Source organism: Papio anubis, unplaced genomic scaffold, assembly GCF_008728515.1.
Source record: "Papio anubis isolate 15944 unplaced genomic scaffold, Panubis1.0 scaffold84, whole genome shotgun sequence".
NCBI lineage: Eukaryota > Metazoa > Chordata > Mammalia > Primates > Cercopithecidae > Papio > Papio anubis.
The window spans coordinates 97527-121929 of record NW_022168625.1 but is presented as its reverse complement, the minus strand read 5'-3'; the positions used below and the strand labels follow the sequence as shown (position 1 = coordinate 121929).

Genomic DNA, 24403 nt, shown 5'->3' with positions numbered 1-24403 from the left:
TATAGTCTAAAGACATGATTTTTCAAAGGTGGGAGAAAAGTTGGGGAAGACACACACACACACACACATACACACACACAAAATACCTGAGAAAAGCAGGCTCCAGGGATATGAAAGTGTAAAATCCACCATCATACTGGGGAGACAGTATCCTTAAGGAAGAGCCATCTGACAGTGAAGGGGTAACCAGAATAGAGCTCCAGAGACCACAATGGAGGGGATCCAGAAATTGGATTGGAGATACAGTCACAAAAGGAGATGCACGAATGGAATGAAATTCCAGGGGATAAAAACCCTGGAAATGCTGAGTTTCTGTGTTACTGACACAAATAATGATGAAGAACACAATGAGATCAATCGCGGGGACCCATTCAGACCCCCACAGTTGGTATAAAAATTATTATAAAGTGTAAACATCTGAGCCAAAGAGGATGCAGAAAGAAATCTTATCTGAACCTTTCCAAAACAGCCCTCCAGAAAATGCAGCAGCCATTAACTCCTCTCCCAGAAAGCTTCCCTGGAATTCTGCTGCCATCGAGATGGACGGCCTATTTCTGTTAGTACCAAAAAGTCCAAATGAACCTTCCATACCTTCCCACTGAAGCCTGAAGTCTCTCCCCACTGCTGCCACTGTTGAATTTGGCATATAACCTCTGGCCATCCAGTGAGTTACTCATCACTAAGTATTCCCGTGTGTACACTGTGCACACACAGATTAACCTTGTCTTTTCTCCTGTTAATCTGTCTAGTGTCAGTTAATTTGTACGTCCCAAATACTGGACCCAAGTTGGAAGAGAACAAGTTTCCCTCCCAACACTGTCAAGGCTGGGAGTGATAGTGAAGCTGCGAGTGTTAAGGCGGGTCAAGATAATAGAGTGAGGGGTGAGCGAGATTTTTCCTTGAGTTTGGAGAGTTCAAGAACTCCTTTTTAACTCTTGCCAATGACGCTGTAGAGTTGCAGGAGAGACAGCATTATTACAGCACCATGTGAATCGTGTTTTATACAACTTATTAAAAGGATAGACTACTTGGCCTCACTGGAAACTACAAAGAGTTGAGCAACATCGTTCTTTACTGGCGTCTGGCCGTCACATTCTCCTGGCTTTCACTCAGCCTTATTGACTCTTTTTCTCAGTCCCTTCCCTAGATCATCCTCTTCAACTGATCTCTAAATTTAGGAACATTCTAGGACTCTGTTCTTCGCCCTCTAATCCAACCTCTCTCCTTAGGGGTTCTTAATTAGTTTCAAACACCAAATATTTGTGATGCTCATCTATTTCTGAATGTGCAACTCTAACCCTGACTTTATCTTGAGTTTCAAACTCAGATGTTAACAGTGGACCACCATCTTCACTTAGATGACATAAGCTATCTCAATTTTAACATATGGAAAAGATATTCTTAATCCCCTCCCTCCAAGTCCCCAGAAGAGCCCATTCCTCCCTCAGCTGTCCTCATCTTCCAGCATCAGTTAATGACACTACAATTTACCCAGTTGCTCAGGCCAAAAATAACTTGGATGTCTCAGTTAATCCTTCTCTTTCTTTCACTCTGCATAACTAAACCATCAGTATATCCTGCCACTCTATTTCCAAAAAAATCATTCCTCATCCTGTCACAAACCACTTCCTCCACCACCTCGCTGGACCAAACCGCTACCATTTCTTACCTGGGCACTACAGTATCCATTAACTTGTCTGCCTGCTTCTATTTCTCCCCATAACCTGCACGTCGCACTACAGCCAGAGGGATCTTTTCAAACGCAAATGTGTTCATATCTACTGCCCTGTTTTAAACATTCTAAGCTAACTCTTTACATGGCCTTCAACTTCCATACCACACTGGCACCTGCCTACTGGTCTGGCCTCCACTCCTCTCTCCCTCTGCCCCAGCGACATGGCCTTCTCACTACCCCCCAACATGCCACACTTACTCCCCTTCAAAGTCATTATTTCCTCTGTCTGGATATTCCTGAATCTTTGCAGGGCTCACTCTCTCAGCTGGCAAACCTCTGCTGGGGCTTTCCCTAAATACACTGTATAAAATAATGTCCTTCACCTCACGTCACCCAGTCACCTTTTCTGGCTTTATTTTCTTCATAGTACTAATTATTACTTGAGATTACATTTTGAATTGATATCATTACCTGTTTATGATCTGTCTTCCTCACTAGAATATAAGCCCCAAGAACACAGGTACCATGTCTTTCTCACCACCATATTCCCAGAACCTAGAATACTTCCATCAACAAATATTGTTGAATAAATTGATAGTCAATGTATAAATATATTCTTTACATTTTCATTATTTGTATTACTGTAAAACACTGAATTTCAACTTCGGATTTATACAACTCAATTGTATTCTTCTTTGCCCAAAATATTTCTAACCTTACCCATCTCCCACATTCTATTATATGATATAAAAACCATACTTACTTAAATTGTTTATCATAGTATCTGAATGGTGAGATGTGGAAAATCATCTTAAAGTTCCACGTGCAGTGGGATGGGGAATATTAATGTTCAAATGAATTTTTGGACATTTTAAAATTTTCAAATAAAAATGAATTTATCTCAGATGGTTTGTTTTTGATAGATGAACATGGCAGTCATTTAATACATTATTTATGTTTAAATGTTCAGAAACTGTCTTTAAATATATTGTCCCATCCAGAAAAATTTCAGGCAGAAAAGCCAGATCCAATTATAAATTACTTTATTTCCATTTTAAAAATAAGAAATACTATTTGTGATGTCAGTAATCCAACTTCCTAGTCCTTTAAAAAGATTCATAATTAAACAGGCTAAAAGTATATAGAAAATCACATTTATTAGATAAAATTTTGTTCAAATATAAGTGTCCAAATGCAAACATTATTTTTCTTATTCTCATTACTTAATATATTCCCCTGCATAATGAAGATGCTAATATAATATTGGAGGACCTTGAGACATAAACCTAACATGAAATAATTAAATTGATTTAAACTTCAATTTTAAAATAATCATTTTTAAGTAGTCAAAATATATTTTAAATACCAAAAAGAATTATGTGACAGTAAAAGTTTTTAATAGTACAAATTTTTAGGTAGCCAAAAGATATTTGTTTTAATGTAGTTACAATCAATAGTGGCTCATGCCTGTAATCCCAATACTTTGGGAGGTCAAGGTGGGAGGATAGCTTGAGCCCAGGAGTTTGAGACCAGCCTAGAAAACATAGTGAGAGCATGTCTCTACAAAAAGTTAAAAATAAATAAATAAATAACAATTAGCCAGGTGTGGTGGTGCACACCTAAAGTTGCAGCTAATCAAGAAGCTGAGGCGGGAGGAAGGCTTGAGCTTGGGAGGTTGAGGCTGTAGTGAGCTGTGATCGCACCACTGTACTCCAGCTTGGGCAACGAGGTGAGATCCTGTCTCAAAAAATAATCTATTTATTTAATAAGGCTGAGCTCTTCCTATTTTACACAGAAAGGGCACAAAATCTGTAAATAAAAGACATACTTCATGAGGGAGAGCTCACCTCACTAAAACGTTTACACATTATTTTTTTTAAGCAGGAGACAATTTAAACAGATAAAAAGCTATAAACGTTAAAATTAAACTTCAGAACCACTTGGGAAGGAATAACGATACTTGGCCCTGGAACTTATTTTACTTAGTTTGTCTTGAAGAAATAAGTTATTGGCTTTGGGAATTCACACATACTCTTGTGCCTAGGATATTCTTTTCCCTGATGCTCGCCTGACTGATCCCTACTCATCTGTAAGGTCTCAGCTTGGCTGTATCTCCCTCTATGCGGGCTTTCCTGGCCCCACAACACCTGAGTTGGGGTGCCTCCTCTGAGTTCCCAGGGCACTCTGAATTTCCTTTCTTCTGTTTATGTAATATTGACATTGTAATGATCTACTTGCTTGTCTATAACCCCTAAGAAATCTTAAGCCCCTTGAGGGAAGGAGCTGATTATCTTCTTCACCAATGCATCTGTCACAAAGCCCCTACTAAAGAGCCTGTAATCATTTTTGTCATGATTCGATGAATTGAGTACCAATTAATCACCTGTATGGCAGATCCATCCGTAGGCTACAACTTAAGAAGAAGAATGTGTGTTCAGAGTTCTGCGCTAAGGGATCCAGGAGTAGCCAACTTAGAGATTCATGATTATCTATGAGGAACATCTGAATTACCCCCATCCTATGGAACATGGGCCATACAGGGAATTGAGGCTCGCCTTTCTTTTGGGTTAAATGCAGGTTGCCAGGTGGAGGTTGCTAGAGGGAGGGTACTAAGTGAAAATGCTCTAAAATTGCATGCTTTTAATAAGTGGTTATAGTTCTCCTGTCCAGGCTGCTGCCACTGGACTGTGTAAGTTCCCTCAATAAATCCTATGTCTCATTCACTGGCTCTGAGTCTCTTCTTGGTCCTCACAAACATGGTGTTATCCCTATTGAAGTCAATAGGGACCCAGCACGGCATCACCTCATTCACACTCACGATACCAGAATATAGAAATCAAGAGGCCAATGCAGTCCCCTCTTTCATCCATTGGGTTCTGACAGCAATAGCATAGCTTTTTTGGGGGGAAAAATGATTAATTATGCATCAAAGTTTTTATTAAAAAGGTAGCATCCCAAAACATTAACTGCCATTGCAAATGTGTTATATTATAGAGATCTTTCACTCTAATATATGTATCTGAAACCTGAGAAGCCTCGAAAAACCATTACTCTCCTCCCCGTTTACTATCTACTAAATAACTTACTCATTTTAAGTCTGTAATCCCTACTTTCCAAGAGACACAAATGGGGGGAAATATCTTAAGTCTGTATAGAAGCAAAAGTTACATGAAAACAACTCCCTCTCCTGCCCCCTTTCTAAAAGTTCAACAGTATTTACAAGACATAATCAATTCTAGTTGAGGATTGAAGGAAATATCTGTGTAACATTCTAAAATGAGTGAGATTCAACAAACCGATTTCTATTAAATTCCAAGCTTAGGACTCCTAAGTCAATATTCTAACAGTGCTAGCTAGTGAAAGTGCAGGGGCAGTGTGGCTTGCCATGGCTGAAAGCAAACCGAAAGCTGCGAGTGAAGGATGGCCGCGGGTCAGTGCTGCCAAGGCCTCAATGTAAACACAGGTGTGTGGGAAGGAGTGCAGGCGCTCTCCCATCTCGCAGTTCCAGAAACCCTGGCAGTCACGCTGTGGAGTCTGAATGCTACATTTAAAAAATATATCATTTTTGTAAAATTGATACACCTTATTTCACATGTTAATACATCCTCAATTTAAATGGTTCACAAGGCACACCTGAACCTTATATCATTGTTTTCAATTGCAAAATTAAGAGATTTGAAAGCAGATCTTCGTACACTCCCACCCCCAGCCAACCCCTTAACCCCCCCCCCACCCCCCACCCCCGCCCCGCCCTGCCCGGCTGAGTCTCTCCCTGCTGAGCAAAATAGTCTGAAGTTATTACCACCTCATTTGCTGGCATTTAGCAAAGATTCTTTTTATGGTTGCACAGAATTAATGCCACCAGATTTTTCTTGCCAAAGTCTTTTAAATGGTGTGGCATTATTATTTTAAGGCATAATATATAATGAATATGACAAACATTATCAGTAAATATACCAATAGCAATAATGTTTGTTAATTGGTTTGGGTTTGGAGAACATTTTTTCATTTTTAGTATGTTGCTTTTTTGGTAGTTGTTACCCTTTTGAGGGGAGTTAATTTCATTTTCTGATACATCTGTTGTTATCCAACCAGTTAAAATAGTATACAATAACCTTCAGGGTAGTCAATGGTTATGAACACAGGTTCTGAAGGCAGAGAATCTGGGTTCATAATTTAGCTGACAGTCTACTACTATGAGGCTTGAGCAATTTATGTAACTCCTCAAGTCTCAGATTTTCCTTTGTAAAATAGGGATAACAGTAATTATCAAATAGGGATAACCTGTATGAGGTTATTCTGTGGATAATTACATGACTCAATACACAAAAGCATTTCATACAGTGCCTGGTAATAGTGCAAAATAATTATTACTGTCCTTATCTCTTTATAATTAGGATCAGCTTATTTCATTTAAACTTTATTTGGTATGGTTTCCAAACTACTTGATTTTCCAAACTACTTGAATTGACAATAAAATGCAAAAATAAATATATTTGTAATTAATTTTTCTACTGATACATATGTCGACCCTACCCTATCCTATTTTCTCAGTTTTGAAGATTTTCTTGAGGCAATTTTCTGCTGGACGAAAGATGGCATTTGGGTAAAACAAAAAAAAAAATCCCTTCTGAAATGCACCCTCGAACTTCATGAATAGTATACCATGCTATGAGTCCTGATTCAAAAACTAAGTGACAAATTTTAAGTCAACACAATCTCATAAAATTGACAAAACTGTCATATCCCCAATTGAAGAAAATAAACACAAGTGTGGGCCATTGAGTGACATCTGGTGACTCAGTAATGGATACATAAAACAGTTACATTTGCATAAGGTGTTTAAAAGTAACACATTTCCAGGTAAGGTGATACTTACATAAAATGACACCATGTTTGTAATGACAACATGAATTTGATTTATTAAAATATTGCCCTAGAGTGTATTTTGAAAGCCAGTACAGTCATATACAACATAAGAAAGAAAACGAGAAGGTAGACTGAGAATTCATTTACACATTTTTTCAACAGATAACATCTAGGCAACCAAAATTTTGTATACATCAGCTTTAACTTGCCTAGTGCTTTGTTGTTTACCAAGCATTTTTATATACACTTTCACAATCCATCGTGAGGGATCTGAACATAAGATATTTAGCAACACGTCCAAGGTGGCAGAGGCTGATTCTTGGTTTTCCTGAATACCGTCTAGTGCTTTTTTTCACTACTCTGTGGTACTAGAGAAGCATTTTTCATTAGGCAAAAGAGAGGTAGAGAATGAGAAGCTGATGACCAAGAGATGACACAAAGACATTCTTTCAGTGCAAATGGAAACTTTTCTAGTATTCTTAAGCAGAGTTCTTTTACTCCATCAAATGATATGTCTAGATTTTTTCTTGCTCACTTTTATTTTTTTACTAAGACAAAAAAAGTATGAGGAGCTTGTTTTTAAGGACTCGTAAGGTAATTTTTTTTTAAGAAAAAGGATGAAAAGAACCAAGGAAAGGAGCAGGTAAATATACAAAAAGAGTTACGAAATTAATAAGACTGAGTGTCAAATTCGGCCTCGAGAATCTTAGCTGCCAAAGCAAAAATAACAACATGATAAATTATAATTCTCATTAATAAAAATGAACAAGGATACCTTTTTCTTGAGCTCTAAGACATTTATTCTGGCATTACGCTCTTAAAGAAATTTCTCACCTGGTCTTTTCAATTGGATACCCACAGATAATATTAAATGATGCCCTTTCCTAGCATCCCAACCTGGCATCCTTCTATAAATTGTTAGTTTTTGTCAATACTATAATAATTAATATTATATTCATACTAATGCATAATTTTATGTTTTCACACAAAGTATCATTTGAATTACATACTGTTAATATCCCCCCTTAACAGATGAGAAAACTTAAGACAAATATGAAAATTTAGTAGCTTGCCCAGGGTCACATAAATAGTAAATACTAAATAGCTATGTATCTTTTGTTACTCCTAAACCCACTTTCACTTTCAGATAAATACACTGCTCGGTGCTGGCAGTCAACTCCATGGCCAAAGCCCAGAACGATGGTTGTTGAATGTAAGCAGACATCAGAGTCACCTGGAGGACCTCTGAAAACATATCTCAGGGATATCAGAGTTTCTGTTTCAGTAAATCTAAGGTGTGCCCCAAGAAATTACATTTTTAACAAATTCCCAGATGATGCTGATGCTGCTGATTAAGGACCACATATTAAGAACCACTGGCCTGGAACAGTAAAGCTTCTAAATATATAGCACATTTAGTAGAGTATTTTTGCTGATTGCTTTTTTTCTCAGATTTATTTGGCAATATAGGTCTCAGTGTAGGTCCAGTTACTAAGAAAAATAATAATGAAAGAGGAGGAGCCAGGAGACCCCTAGAAATACTATCTCTTCTAAAATCACATTTGCAAATGAGTTTTCTAAAACTAATAACTAATTCTCACTTTGGTTCTTTGAGACAAAGTCTCGCTCTGTCACCCAGGCTGGAGTGCAATGTGTGATCTCAGCTCACTGCAACCTCCGCCTCCTGGGTTCAAGCGATTCTTCTGCCTCAGCCTCTCTAGTAGCTGGGATTACAGGCACACGCCAGCACGCCCGGCTAATTTTTCTATTTTTAGTAGAGATGGGGTTTCACCATATTGGTCAGGCTGTTCTTGAACTCCTGACTTCAAGTGATCCACCCACCTTGGCCCCCCAAAATGCTGGGATTACAGGCGTTAGTCACCATGCCCAGCCTCACTGCCTTTTACTAAAACAACGTTATAGGCTGGGCACAGTGGTTCATGCCGGGATTCCCAGCACTTTGGGAGGCCAAGGTGGGTTGAAAACTTTAAGCTCAGGAGTTGAGACCAGCCTGGGCAACATGGGAAAACCCCGTCTCTACTAAAAGTACAAAACTTAGCCATGTGTGGTGGTGGGCACCTGTAATCCCAGCTACTCGGGAGGCTGAGACTGGAGAATCGCTTGAACCCAGGAGGCAGAGGTTGCAGTGAGCCAAGATCAGGCCAGCCAGTGCACTCCAGCCTGGGTGACAGAGCAAGACTCTGTCTCAATATATATATATATTTAAAATATACATTTAAAAAATTTTTTTAATTTAAAATATATATATATATATATAACTTTGACATATTTTAATATTTTCTTTGCTCAATCTTATTCTATAAGTAAAAAATCCAGATTACATTTAAGGGCTAAAACAAAACAAGCAAGATTATACCTATGTAGGTATCAACACTTACTTTCTATAAATTTACTTTCATCCACTGATATGGATGGTTTGGCTCTGTGTTCCCACCCAAATCTCATCTTGAATTGTAATCCCATAATCCCCACATGTCAAGATAGGGACTTGGTAAGAGTTGATTGGATTATGGGGACAGTTTTCCCCATGATGTTCTTGTGATAATGAGTGCGTTCTCATGAGATCTGATGGCTTTATAAGGCCCTCTTCCCTATTTGCTCTTTGCTCTCTCTTCTTTCTCCAGTCATCAAGAATGTCCTTGTTTCCCCTTTGCCTTCCACCATAATTGTAAGTTTCCTGAGGTCTCCCCAGCCATGTGGAACTGAGTCAATTAAACCTCTTTCCTTTATAAATTACCCAGCCTTAGGTATTTATTTATAGCAGTGTGAAAATGGACTAACATCCACACCTATATCATAGCACTTAGCATTCATATCTACATTATTTAATTTATATTACATATTCCAGACTTGAAGAGCACATGAAAATATTCTTCTTCATATTGAACAAGAGGGACCCAGGTGAAGTTGTGACCTTAGAAGCCTGCCAGATTGGGGCAAGGCAAGGAATTAGGGAACTCTTTCTGTGAAAAGATTGAAGATGCAGGTGAGTTTACAATAAAGGTAGAGTGGGGAATGTTCAAAAGAGGAAGGGAGTATTCATCTGCAGAGGAAGTCTAGAACAAAATGAAGATGAGTGAAAAAGGGAAATAATGATTGACAAACTTTGCCTTTTGGGAAGTTATAAGAATGGTACATCAAGGTATAGACTTAGAACAGCTTTGGCTGCTCTGCTTCAATCACCATCAATCAGCCCAAACCTAGAGAGGGCAGGAGTGGGAAGGTCATGATTGATAGCATTTGCCAATATCAGTGGTGTAAATACTTTCACCTTGAACAATTTCAGGCTGCCAGCAGATGACAAATCTGAGAAGTGTCGTGCTCAATTGACTTTCAGGCTTGTGAATGCTGGCTCCAACACACTACTGCTCCAAACCCACCTTAAATGAAAATACAACCTAAGACAAAAAACAACAGGCTTTCTATTTAAACGCAGGTTCAAGACCATAGCTCCATAGCTTCAGCTGAACTGTTGAATTTTAAATTCTACTATGTAAAATTGAGAGCCATCTCTCCCTTGTAATTGACAGAGAGGCATGAGATTACCTTTCATCAAGTTTCTCAACAAAACTTTGGCACACAGTTTTCTACCTTTTGGTACTGGCATATATCTCTGCTTCCTCTGACACTATGTATGGCAGTGCAAGGGCCTGACAGGATGCAAGATTGCAAAAGCATGGGGTGGGAGGGCATTGATATGGTGGAAAAGATTACTTGAAGTCAGGGGCAGTGCCTATGCCCTGGGCAGATTAAGGAAAACAGGATTCAGGGACTGAGGGATGAAGAATATGCTTTTGCTGACTCTGTGGTTTGGAGTAGGCTAAAGTTGGCTTCGATGAGACTAGAAGCAAAACAATTCCTCCAAGTGTGGAAGGCTTCCATGGCCATTTTTACCGTCGTTTTAGTGCTAGTAAATAGTCCAGAAAAGGACTGCACCTCAAAACTAAGCCCTCAGGTTAAATGTTTTGAAATATGGCTCAAGATACTTTGCACTTATTTTAGATAGCCAAAGATATTTGTTTAAACAAAAAAACAGTTTCGAGGGAAACCTTCATAACTCTTCCTTTCATCAAACATTTATAAGTAATTCCAATAGAATTTTTAGAACCTTAAAATAATCAGTTCTTTTGATTAAAAAAAAAGTAACAATGAATACTTATAGCGTTATTTCCATGACTTATATTTCCTTTTTATAAAAAGGTTCTAGAAAGATCTGGGCTCAAAAAGGGCATTTAACTTGTACTTTATGCCATTTTTTACATTTAAGTAGATGCCATTCAGGTCGAAGGTGACATCACATCAAAGCTATTTTGTCCTTGATTATTAACTCATATGCAAAATCAGAAAATAATTTTGTTTTCTAAGGGTACCTGAATTATTTTCAGGTATCCTGATTTAAATGTAAAAATTTCAACCCGGAGCCTGGAAACCTAGAAATGGCTGCACTTCTCCGGACCTCTGTGAAGATCTCTTTCTTCCCAGAAGTTATGGCTACCGAATGAAAGAAGAGTTTACATTTCTCCGCGTGTGAAATACAGCTTGGGGTTGTCCAGCTGCAATCCTCCGGGTTGTGAATGTTAATCACATGTAGTGTTTATTCCTTCGGCATTCCTTTTCTTGTTGTTTTCTTTGGGACCGTCTGCTTTAGAAACCCAGCTCACGTAGGTTCAACGAAAGAACAGCTTAAAGAGCGTTAACATGTTGAGGACAAGCTCCAAAATGTGCTGGAAGTTTGTGATTCCTTATGTCTGTGTGTTTGGTCTGTTTGGTTTAGTTTTTTATTATATGTCATTCTATTTCTCTTTTGGTTTTTTTCTCTTTCACTCTTGCAGGGCATGGGGTACATAAGGGTTTGGGCGGCAAGGACCTATTTTAATTTCTCATAATATAGCAACAGTTTTTAGAATGTGCACAAGATGGAGGGCTAGTGAAGAATTTAGGAAGTTGTAGCATATGCATGGGTCCCTCACCACTCCCCACAGTACATAACTGCAGGTTGCTCCTGGAATCTCTGGGGCATTTTGGCATCTGCCTCTGCAACCCTCTGCAACCTTCTCCCTCTTGTGTGAGGTGACAAACCCTGCCCTTCTTTTCTCTGGCATCCCAGGGCACTGAGACTCCTGAACAAAAGGAACCTCACTTACATCACCCTCCTCTCCTGCCAGCTTAGTCTGTAGTTCTGTTCAGAACTTTTTATTTGATTTGTTTACTTATGAGTTTTCTAGCATTTTTATTTGAGTAATTACGGTATCATATAAAGTAGAAATGTCAAATTCTACTTTTCTTTTTTCTTGACTTTCATCTGCTGGGAAGCAGGTTGAATACATACAATGAAAAAGGTAGTCATTTAAAAAAAATTAGGATTATTTAGTTTCCACACACAAGAATTATATTCTACACATGCCCAAGAATTATAACTTTTATCCTTATATAAATTATAACTAAAATTTGGTTAATTCCTTAAAACAAGTTAGCCATGGAAAGTTAATTTTAACTGGAATTGTAAAATAATGTATAACTTTAATGCCATTCTTAAAGTATTATTCTTATAGAAGAGGATAAAAATCCTGTCAGAGTAGAATATTAAATAACTTAAAATTAAAAGACATAAAAATATTCACTGAAATGCACAGGATCCTTGTTTTTCTATTAATTAATAATATTCCAGATACTTTTTTAATATGAAGCTCACTAGATGTCAAAATATTATGACAAGGTACAAGAAGCTATAAAATTTCTGAAGTTTACAGGTTGTATGTCATTTGTCCAACTCACAGAAAACTGAACACATTTAGAATTTATTAAAATGAATTATTTTAATACTACTAACTTTATCTACAAATGGCAAGTGCAAGAAAGAGTGTGTTTAAAAGGAAAGGTTAGAAAAATAACAGAAGTAAAACAAAAATGAGAAGTTTTCTGGTTTGCAGTTTATTTTTTAAGCCTTTGAAGTTTGGAATCCTGGATGAGATACTCCATCTACAAAGCTCTGAAATGTTAGAAGCAAAGTTTTAAAAACTGGAAAATTAAAAGACACTCATGGCTATAACAGTTAGCATTTCAATGTTTTGAATGGCCAATGAATGTCATCTTTTCATACTTCCAGGTACAAACATCCATCTTCTTAGTAAAAGCACAAAAGAGTAAAATCCATAGAAAATATAGCATACAGTTTAACGTGTCTTGAATTATGCAACCAACTGAGTTCCATTTCCTTTAGCTTCAGTCCTAGTAATGTAAGTAAATATTGCAGCAAGCAATTGGTGGTACAGTGATGTTAAGGATCTAGCAAACTTACACATTTTTAGGGAGTTATAATTTGGTCTTAACATTTGTTTCAAGCTTAAACTTGGCATAGAAGTTCTTGATTGGAGACTGCATTTAAAAAAAAAAATTTACAAAATAAAGTCAAAATTAGTTTTCTTGTTATTTAGTCAAAGACAGCCAAAAATAACATGATTTTGGCTGAATATGGATATTTTTATGCATCTCTATTTAAAATCAGTTTTAACTTTAAAAATGAAATGTTGCAGACTTTTGTGGATAATGAAGAGTGGGTCCAGCTGGCAGAGCTTGCATGTTTGCGCATGTGAGGTTATGCATGGAGTAATAATATTTCTTACTTATAGGAAAACATGACTTCAGTGAACTTCCCCTCTGTCTAGTATAATGTTATGGACTGAATTGTGGGCCCCAAAATTCATAGGTTGAAGCTCTAACCACCAGTGTGACTTTATTTAGAAATAGGGCCTTTAGGGAGGAAATTATGTTTAAATAAGGTCATAAGGTTGGGACTCTAATCTGATAGGACTAGTGCCAATTTTAGAAAAGACCATGTGAAGTCACAGCAAGAAGACAGCCATCTATAAGCCAGGAAGAAGGTCTCACCAAAAACGAGCCCTAACTGCACCTTGAACTTGGACATCTATGCATCAGAACTGTACAAAAATAAATCTGTTACTTAAGTTACCCAGACTGTGTAGTATTTTGTTGCAGCAGCCCAGACAGACTAATACACATAATATATGAAGAACTGGAAGGACCTAGGATCATGTCAACTAAATATTTATATATAATCACATTAATATCATTTTTTATTCATAAAATTCTTCACAGATGATCCTTTGGTGATATGTTCTTTCTTCATATAATTTTGCAGCATTCATTCTTAATTGACTCATTCTCATGATAGTGTTTTTTAAAATAACCATTTGCTATAGGTGATTTTTAAAGTATTTCTTTTCTTGAGTGTTTAGGCTGATGTTTCCTTTGTTTTATAAAAGTTTTGATAAGTCCTGTGTTAAAAAGACATTAAACTGTAAATGATGAGTTGATGGGTGCTGACGAGTTGATGGGTGCGGCACACCAACATGGCACAAGTATACATATGTAACAAACCTGCACGTTATGCACATGTACCCTAGAACTTAAAATATAATAATAATAATAATAATAATAATAATAATAATAAATATGGGCTATGAGCAAAAAAAAAAAAAAACTTTTTAAAAAGTCATTTTATTCAGATTGAATGTTACCAAGAAATAGGTTTTAGAGTTTTCTTCTGTCCCACTCACTGTTTTGGAGGAGCAGGCAATTTCTTTTCAAATATTTGCAACTACAAAACAAGATGATGTTCACAGTTCTCATTCTACTTCCAGTTTCATTTGGGTATTCATCTAGTCCTGCTCTGTTCTCCTGAGGGGTCAACTTCTCCTGTCCTTCCTTTACTATTTCATTGTCCAATATTCTAGACTGAAGTAATATGATATATTTTTAAATCCCCTGAAATTTCCTCTATGTGCTATTATTAGGACTTTGTCAATCATTCAGAAAAAAAAAAAATTAGAAAGAGGAAGAAGTTTTGCTGGGTAATAGACTGATGAAGGCCCTTTGGGACATGTTGAATTTGAAGCATCTCCAGATCACCCATCTCTGGATCATGTGGTTTGGTAAACAGATCTGAAGCTGGGCAGAGGTTTGAGCTGTTGTAAACTGGAAAAGCAAGGGTGGGATGAGATCACTTAGAGTGTATGAAGAGAGATGAAAGCAAATGAGTATGATTGGCAATTAATAGGTAAATAGATGGGGGTGGGGAAGGGATAGGGAGGTAAAACCCAAACTATATGTTAGAGAAACATATTTGGGTAGAGGTGGGGAGTGATAACAAAATTGTATTTGTCAGAGAAAGACCTGGGGAGTGCTGGTTTAGCTTTTTATTAACTACAAAGTCGTTGTTGACCTTAGCAAGAACAGCTTAGTGGGGCAATGCAGACATAAGTCTAGCTGTGGTGGGTAGAGAAGTAGAGTACTATAGACCACTCTGCCAGATAGGTTGCTCATGAAAGGAAGATAAATACAGCAGGAGCTAGAGGAGTATAAAGGTAGAGGGAGGTTTATTTACTTGATTTATTTTTTAATAAGAAGAGAATTGACTGACTATATACTAAGTATCAGTGAAAAGGAAGATCTTGAAAATACAAGAGAGAAAATGCATTTATCTTCTCATTTGAGACAATGGTTTTGAACACCCATTTGTCTTGTACTGCACTACATGCTGGGGATCCAAGATTGGATTACATTAGCATGGTTACTGACCTGTGGGAATCCCAGGATGGTCAAAGGTTTTAGATTGGTAAATGAGATTACAATCCAAGCGGAGTCATAAACCTCAAGAAGGAGGAGAATCAGTTCCTCCATGGAACTGGGGTAAAGTGGTCATGATGAACACAGACATGTTTGTAGATGGAGGGAAGTGGGCAGGAGTTTGAGGAAGTTCATACTTCAAGGTCTTTTCTAATTCTGTGATATAGGATGCAAATCCATATGTCCAAGTGAGGAAGTTCATAGTGAAGTGTAAAATAGTAATTGAAGAAAATGAGAAAAGGAAGCATTATGAAATACAGGATGATCCCTGAATATAACTGGTAAACCAGTTAAAGTTTGTAAACCAAAAATAAAATTCTAAACACCTCAACCACCTGAATGGACCACTGCCTTAGCCAAGGGCATTCTAAAGTAAACCGGAAAAACTAGTTCAGGTCATAATGGGAATGGGTGCTCAGACATGCCTTATTATACATTCTTCCCTTGGGAATTCAGGAGCAGATGACCAGCAATTAACACTAAAACAGAGACCTTAAGGCTGACCAAACACTCCTTAGCAATAAGATACCAACATGACAGACAGCAGGCCCTGAAAGAAATCCAAGTATTTTACCCCAAAATATATATCTTTGCCATATTTTGAAAATGGCCCTGCAAAGCTGTCTCTTGTGGGGAAAATCTACATTCTGTAGAGAACCTCCTTCCTTTTCCAGCTCTCTTCTTTGATCCAAGAGAGAATTAACTAAGAGTCTGGTATCTTTTTAGCTCTACTAAGAGCTCTAAAGCCTGCTACCCAGAGGCTTCACCTGCATGAAGAGACGAAAATATTGGTCTCCACAGCCCCTTATATTAATCTAGACATTCCTTTCTATTGATTCCAGGTCTTTAGATAATAACTCTTTCAACCAATTGCAAATCGGAAAATCTCTGAATCTATGACCTGGAAGCCCTTCCCACCTTTCTGGACCAAACCAATGTACACCTTACAGGCATTAATTGATGCCATATGTCTCCCTAAAATGTAAAAAAAATCAAGCTGTAGCCTGACCACCTTGGGCACGTATTTTCAGGATTTCCTGGGGCTGTGTTATGAGCCATTGGCCATTCATATTTGGTTCAGAATAAATCTCTTCAAATATTTTACAGAGTTTTACTTTTTACTTCAGCAAGTTGAAGGTGGTAGATTTTGGGCCAAATCCACATAATCGTGTGAATTTCTCTTGTATATTCAATGGCAAACCAAATATGAAAGAGAAAAGGCAAAGAATTGGATTTATCTTTGGTTACAATAATACTAGCTACACTAACAAACTTAGAAACATCAGCAGTTAAACAAAACAGAGTATTATTTCTTACTCAAAAAAAAAGTCATCAATTAGGAATGGGACTGATTCCATGAAGGCAGTTAGGAAGCCAAGTTAGTGAAGCTTTGCTTTAACTATCTTCAACATGCAACTTTCATGAACATTTTGGGTGATGTCATTCAGCAGATGAGGGGAGAAGGTGGAGGGTCAGGCCAGAGGTTGATAGCACATATCACTTTTAAAAAATGTCACCCCAAAATATGTAATATTTGTTTGACATACTTTAAGATAGCTATTCAGAGTCTTAAAACACAAGAACAGCTAAAAGGTTGCCTTTTGTGAAGATTTGCATCTGTAGAGAAAAATCTGCACTGGTGAAATAAACAGCCAAGCTTTCCCTGGCACACCGGCTCCCCCTACCCCAAACTCCAGTGTCCAGATATAGGAAAGATTGACTTGTGGAAGAGAGAGAATGACAGTCAGACACTTTCAGGGGTCTTACAGAAACTTATGCTTTCTGAGCGCTGCTACCTGTGAGGTTTCATCTGCAAAACAAAACTGCCTTTGCCAGCTAAGGCCTCTCTTCTTCTCTCTCTCCCATCACTTGTCTTGCCATGCTTCAAGCTCCCATTCTTTCTATAACTTCAAGATGGTATAAAAACATCAACCATCTGGTTCTTTAAATTTTTCTATTTTGTATAACTCCCGTACACACCTGTGCATATTAATAAACTTTTTTATGGCTTTTTCTATTAACCTGCCTTTTGTCAGGGATTTTCAGTGCAACTTTAGAGGGCAAAAGGCAAGTTTTTCCTTGGCCTCTATAGTTTTGGTGCTGTGAGCAACACAATCACAACCACCCTGCTCTTCTGGAAGCCACAGTCAAGGGAACTCTGGACCTGACAAGCTGGCAGAAGGGTAAGAATTTCATACCAGTTAGATTTCCAGATGTCTGGTTATGGAATCTGGTTGAGCTGTTGGTAAAAATCAGTTTGTCTGTTTTTTTCTTCTTTACCAAGTTTAATATTGTTAGTGGCAGTTAATTTGTACAGGTCTACAGCAACCTGAATTCTCACCTCGTCAGAAGAAAGAATATGACTGAGGGGCATAAGGCAAAAGGAGAGACCAAGGCAAATTGTAGAGCAGGAGTAAAAGTTTATTTAAAATGTGTAGAGAAGGAATGAAAGGAAGTAAAGTACACTTGGAAGAGGCCAAGTGGGTGACTTGAGACATCAAGTGCACTGTTTTACCTTTGATGTGAGGTTTTGCATGTTGGCATACTTCCGGGGTCTTGCATCTCTTCTCCCCTGCTTCCTCCCTTGCGGTGGGCTGCCTGCATGTGCAGTGGCTAGCAGTAGCGCTGGGGAGGGGAGCATACAAGTGTGTTTACTGGAGCTGTATGCACGCTCGCTTGAGGCGTTCTTCCCTTATCAGTCAAATGTTCCTAGAAGGTCATATACCAGTTAAAGTCCACCATTTTGCTTCTTAATGTGCATGCTTGAGCTCACTCGCCCAACTCCTGAGATCTTATCAGGAAAAGCTGCCGATAACCAGTTTCCAGTGCTTTCTATTTGCTGGGAGGCTGCCCTTCCCTGGCACTGGCTATGACCAATTATTATTTTAGGGAGACTGTTAACAACAGCCTGACCATCATCTGATGGTTGCCTGACATTCCTGGTGCGTGTGTGGACAAGGAGCCTCTCTCCTGTGCTGCTTATGGCTGACTAGCTACCTATCATTACAATATCAATGGGAGAAAGGCATTTATACAGACTAGTCTTAGTTATAGCAACTCTGGTGTATTTTCTGGTAAGATTATTCAGATTGTCTAATTCCTTTCCTCCCACATATAGTATTTTGCTTCTTTGTCTCTGTCTTTCTGTCATAGATAGTATAGATGTATAGTATATATATAATATGTAGACAGATATGACAATAGATATGACATGTCTATTTGTCATAGAGTCTCTCTCATCTTGTTTAATGTCTTCAAGAGACACTTGTGACATAGTGGGAGCACTCTTCCTTGGTCTCCACCATACAGAGGGCATGATTTTTGGATCACATCTGGTGGCCAGTCTGAAAGGACTGAGACACATCAGATATTAAGCAGCACACTTTGCTCATATGTGCCAAGTTCTTGGGAGAGTTTGTCTTCATAAGAAGTCTGGCTGGGTGCACTGGCTCATGCTTGTAATTCTAACACTTTGGGAGGCCTAAGTGGGAAGACTGTTTGAGGCCAAGAGTTCAAGATCAGCCTGGGTAACATAGGGAGACCCTATCTCTACAAAAAAAAAAAAAAAAAAAAATTGTTTTAATTAGCCAGGGCATGGTGATAATGCACCTGTAGTCCTAACTACTAGGGAGGCTGAGGTGGGAGGATCTATTACGCCCAGGAGTTTGAGGTTACAGTGAGCTGTGAGTGCACCACTGCACTCCAGCTGGAGTGATACAGCAAGACCCTGTCTGTAAAATATATTAATTAAAAATTTAAAAATTAAAAAAAAAAAGAAGTCCCATCCACAGGAAGCTTTCATTGTCTCAACCAGGCTTGCTGCCTGGTTTTAGTCCTGGGGAAGTTCAATCTTAGGAGGGCCTATTCAGTGCCATGGATGAACAGATCTGTTTTTGCGATACTGAAGACACAGAACAAACAAACTGCATCCTTAATGGTCTGTGGCATTTGAAACTTTGCTATTTTAGCCAATTTCTGGGACTGAATTTTTGGGGATATCCTAGGGGGGAAAGCTACATCTTCTGTGCCCATTTTTAAAATGTCACTTACGTCCATAGTATTCTAAACCTGGGAAGTTACCTTTGGGACTTTCCATGCAGAAGTCTTATTTGGCTTGAATCACTAATAATAAAACAAATAAATTGGTTATATTTAAAAGAAAACGTTTTAGAGAGCTCTTGTCTTAACTGTCTTATACCTATAAAAAATACACAAAGAATAGAGCCTTAGAAGCTCCCTTGGTGAGATTTTTTTAAAAAGGCAGGAAAATGATTTTTTAAGAAATAAGAATTTTTTTAAGTTAAACACCTTTGTACACTCAAACTACCTGCCTTGGATCCCCTGTAGGATTTGCAAAAAGGCACTCCAGCCTGTAGTCCGGTAGCTAGGATTTGGCATGCACCGCAGCCTGGGTTCCATTCCCAGACACGGAACTAGACTCTTTGAGATATAAATCTTTTAACTCAGGAGGAAAACAAACATTTGTAAAAATTAGTTTGAATTATTTGTTTTAAATGTACATTCATATGACTCTTGAATTTTGGGGGCATCCATTCGTTATTGATCCTTTTCCTTTCCATGAAGAGCTATTGTTTTTCCATTTTTCTCTGAGTCTTTTTTTTTTTTTTTTTTTTCTGGAATATAAAAGGGCTAAAAACTGCACATTCAGAGCTGTGAGAATCAAAGAACTGTTGAAGGATGACAGCACTGGGAGTGACAAGTAAAACTGAGATTCAGATGCCAAAGTTCTTGACAAAAACAAGAGACGGATTAATACACTACAGGATAGAAATGGACGTCACGAGTTAAGTCTCACAGTAAAATGCAGGTTTCTACAGGAAAACGCAGAAGTAATGTTTTAGAAAATCAACAGGGAGCTACAAGCCCTGCAAAACATGGGTAAATAAGTAGTCTCTATTGCAGATGTTTCCTAGAAAAAATGTATCCTTGGCAGAGGGGGTTGGGGAACAGCTAGTTTCAGTTATGGCAAAGGAACTGCATGGAGCATTCCATGAAAAATTAGTGCTATAGTAGCATGTGGTTATAGAAGTCCTGAAAAACATCTTAAAATGCTCCAAGGTCAAGAAAAAACAGGCAAAATAGTGTTGGCTCAGGATGTGTCCGGAATTGGTGGGTTCTTGGTCTCCCTAACTTCAAGAATGAAGCTGCAGACCCTCACGGAAGAGTGTTACGGTTCTCAAAGATGGTAGTCTGGAGTTTGTTCCTTCAGCTGTTCAGATATGTCTGCAGTTTCTTCCTTCTGGTGGGTTCACCGTCTCACTGACTAGACTTTTGCCGTGAGTGTTACAGCTCTTAAAGGTAGCGTGTCTGGAATTGTTCGTTCTTCCCGGTGGGTTCTGGTCTCGCTGGCTTCAGAAGTGAAGCTGCAGACCCTCAAGGTGAGTGTTACAGCTCACAAAGGCAGCGTGGACCCAAAGAGTGGGCAGCAACAAGATTTATGGCAAAAAGCCAGAAAACAAGGCTTCCAGAGCGTGGAAGGGGACCCTACCAGATAATGGCTGGCTGGCTCCGCAGTCTACTTTTATTCCCTTATCTGGCCCCACCCACATTCTGATGATTGGTCCATTTTACAGAGAGCTGATTGGTCCGTTTTGACAGAGTGCTGATTGGTGCGTTTACAATCCCTGAGCTAGACACAGAGTGCTAATTGGTGCATTTACAATCCTCTACCTAGACATAAAAATTCTCCAAGTCCCCACTAGATTAGCTAGATACAGAGTACTGATTGGTGTATTTACAAACCCAGAGCTAGACACAGAGTGCTGATTGGTGTATTTACAAACCCTGAACTAGACACAGAGTGCTGACTGGTGTATTTACAAACCTTGAGCTAGACACAGAGTGCTGATTGGTGTATTTGCAATCCCTTAGCTAGACATAAAAGTTCTCCAAGTCCCCACCAGACTCAGGAGCCCAGCTGGCTTCACCTAGTGGATCCTGCATTGGGGCCCCTGGTGGAGCTGTCTACCAGTCCTGTGCTATGCACCTGTACCCCTCAGCCCCTGGGGGTTGATGGGATCCAGCGCCACGGAGCAGGGGGCGGCACTCATCGGGGAGGCTTGGGCCACGTGGGAGCCCACCAGGGGCTTAAAAGTCACAGATGAATGGCATTTGCTGCCTCCATTCACATGGGCCACGGAAGCAGAGGGCTACTCAGCATCCAAAGCACAGAGTCTGTGATGCATGGCCTCACCCTCCATTCTAAGGCACAGGCTCCCTAGGCCCACTCCACAGAATATTGCTCTGGGGTAGAGATGGATCCCTTGCTACTCAGAAGATCTGACAACTTTCATTCTGATTCAGGAGGAAAATCTGTTCTAGATTTCTCCTTATTTTTTCTAAAAGATGAGGTTAATAATGAATACTTGCAGCATTTTGAAAGGATTAGTTTAGATAACAAATGCCCGTCATGCCAGAGATTATGCATTCATTTTATTCACTCTCTTCCTCCCATTTTGAAAATACTTTCTGGAGATTCAGTTTAATTGGTATCCTTAGAACATCTCTCTTTACTTTCAAAGGTTGAACTGTCCCCTACAGGACTCCAAGCAGAATTCCTGGGAAAATAAATGAGGGGAGGAAAGGCAAACGACCTAAATGCCTGCTTGAGACATTGGGACCTAAATATCTGCTTGAGACATTGGGGTACAAACGGAATATAGAGGAAACACCAACAGATACTATCTCAACAAATTAACTTACCATATGTTGATATATTTATAGTAAATGAAGTATTAATAGCACTCTAGTTATACAAAAACTATATTAAAAAAGAATATTTCTGATACTTCACCAATCCATTCAAGTGAAAGGATTTGGTGGGTAAAATTTCTGTCACTCCATTTAATTTTACATAAAAAAAGTCAAAAGAATATGTATTTTAACACCATAACATGATAACCTATTTGACTCTCTTCCCCACTTAAGGAAATTACCAAAAACAACTTTCCAACATGGCTCAATAATAATTTCAGGTTGATGCTATTAGGATGTAGGCTAATAACAAAGACACTTATTCAACTTCCCATATGATTTTTTGTTGTGGAAAATGCTGCCTGTGGATCATCAATTATTGTAATTCTTGTCCTTCAATTTGGTGGTTAATGGAATAGTTTATTTATACCCTACTTCAAAGTTGTATTTGAAGTGGCTACATTTTGGCATAATGCAAACTATTTGTGTTGTAAAAGTCTTCCATTTTTACATGTTCTAATGGTCTCTTTAATAATATAAATATTACTACTACCTATTTGCAGACAAAAACATCTGCATTAAAAAAGAAGCATTTGGAATGACTGATCTCCTCCTCCTCAAAATACTTTCCTCTCTTGGTATCCACAACACCATAGCCTTTGGTCTTCCCAGCTAAACCGTCTCTGGCTCTGCCAGTTAGCTCTTCCTCTTCAATCAAACTTCTATGCATTGGAGTGTTACAGGATTCATTCCCTGGAACTCTTTTCTATTTTATTCATTCACATGATTACACGCATGACTCACAGATTAATGTCTTCAACCCAGACCTCTCCACTGAACTCCAACATGGTTATCCAACTGCCCTCCGCATCTCCACTTGGATTTCTTCATGGTATCTCAAACTTGCTATATCTAAAATACAAACTCCAGTTTCCAATCCTCCATGTATCCTTCTTTCATGGTCTATTTCATCCTCTAGGTACTCAGGTAAAACAAAGTCATCCTTGAGTCATCTTCTTCCTCATAAATCATATTCAAACCATCAGAAAATTCTTCCTGTTCTATCTTCAAAATATACCCAGGACCCAGACATTCCTCAGCACCTCCACTGTTATCATCCTAGCCCAAGCGAAACTGCCCCTTGCTTGGCTTATTACAAAGCTTCTCACTGCTCTCCTTGCTTGCCTTCTTATTCTCACTACAAACTATTCTTATTATAGCCAGAGGGAGATCCCTTTATTTCAGATATCTGGTCACTCTTCCAAGCAAAGCCCTCCAATGTCTTCATATCCCAAAAGTGGAAGGTACATTATATCTTGCCATGAAGCTGCTCCACTCCCTTTATTTCTCTGGCCTCATTTTCTTTAAATCATCCCACTCCAGCCACACTCTCCTCCTTGCTGTGTCCAAGCATGGGGTTTGGCTTTTCCTAACTATTCTCATGGCTTGCTACCTCAGTTCATTAAGCTTTTTGTTCAAATGTCATCTTCTAAATAAGGCCTTTCTTGATCATCCTCTTTAAGACTACAACCCCACCTAGCATCACCTTATCTCCTTTTCCTGCTTTATTTTTCTTCAAAGAATTTGTGACCATCTATCATAGCATATCTTTTTGTTATTTGTTTATTGTCTACCTTCCCCAACTAAAACATAAGCTCTGTGGATACAGGGATTTTTTTGTATGTTTTGATCACTACTGTATTCCTTGGTGCTTAATGACAGATAAATAGTAGGTGCTCAATCAATACTAGATAATGAATGGGAAGAGCATGATTTATTAACATGTGAGTCATTGAATATTATAAACTGGTGACTGCCAAAATTCTTATCTGAAAATATTAACTTGAAAACCTTAAAGGTATTTTAAGAAGATACATGGTCTCTTGAGCTACATGTTACAAAATGAAATAGGTCACTCAATATGTTGGTTTTTTCACTCTCTACAAATTATCTTCAACTTCACTGTTCTTACTTTTGAATCTGTTCATTGCATCTATCTTTTTATAAATCCTTGTGTGCTCATTTTTGCTCTCAAAGTATTGCTTTGGCATAGTATTCTATCCTAGTTTTTAAGAATATCAAATAAAGTGTAAAAGTAAGGAGTGGAGTGGAGGGAGTTTATTAAAATCCCTAAATAATTTGAATATGTATTAAAAATTCCCATGTAATTTGAATAAGTATCTGTTTCTGTTTCATTTGTGCCTGTGAAACTGCCTTGACTAAAATTATAACAGTGAGAAAATTATGACAGTGAAAGAGACCTGACCTAACTGACTCCATCTTGCTTCTAACCTCCAAGCTGTCCTTGTTCATTCCTGGGTGTAGGAGGAACTAATTTTGGGAGGAACTTAGTTTATAGTTTAACTTTGAAACAAAAATGATAACAGCCCTTTCATGAAACAAACACCATTCTTCCCTGGGGACCAGACTGCCTTTGAAAGCCTAAGAAATTAGCCGCAAGATTAGAAATTATGGCTT

General features: G+C 38.4%; 1 long non-coding RNA gene across 3 annotated transcripts in view; it reads right to left on the bottom strand.

Annotated features, from left to right (window-relative positions):
• The window catches only part of LOC116273540, a 277498-nt gene that overhangs the window by 166802 nt on the left and 86293 nt on the right, over nt 1–24403 (bottom strand). Inside the window, exon 3 of one of the 3 annotated variants that reach the window (XR_004181861.1) lies at nt 21645–21789. The exons of the other annotated variants lie outside the window; for them this stretch is intronic. This is a non-coding gene — a long non-coding RNA (uncharacterized LOC116273540). Of the gene's footprint in view, nt 1–21644; nt 21790–24403 lie in introns of those variants that run through there. 3 annotated transcript variants of the gene reach the window in all.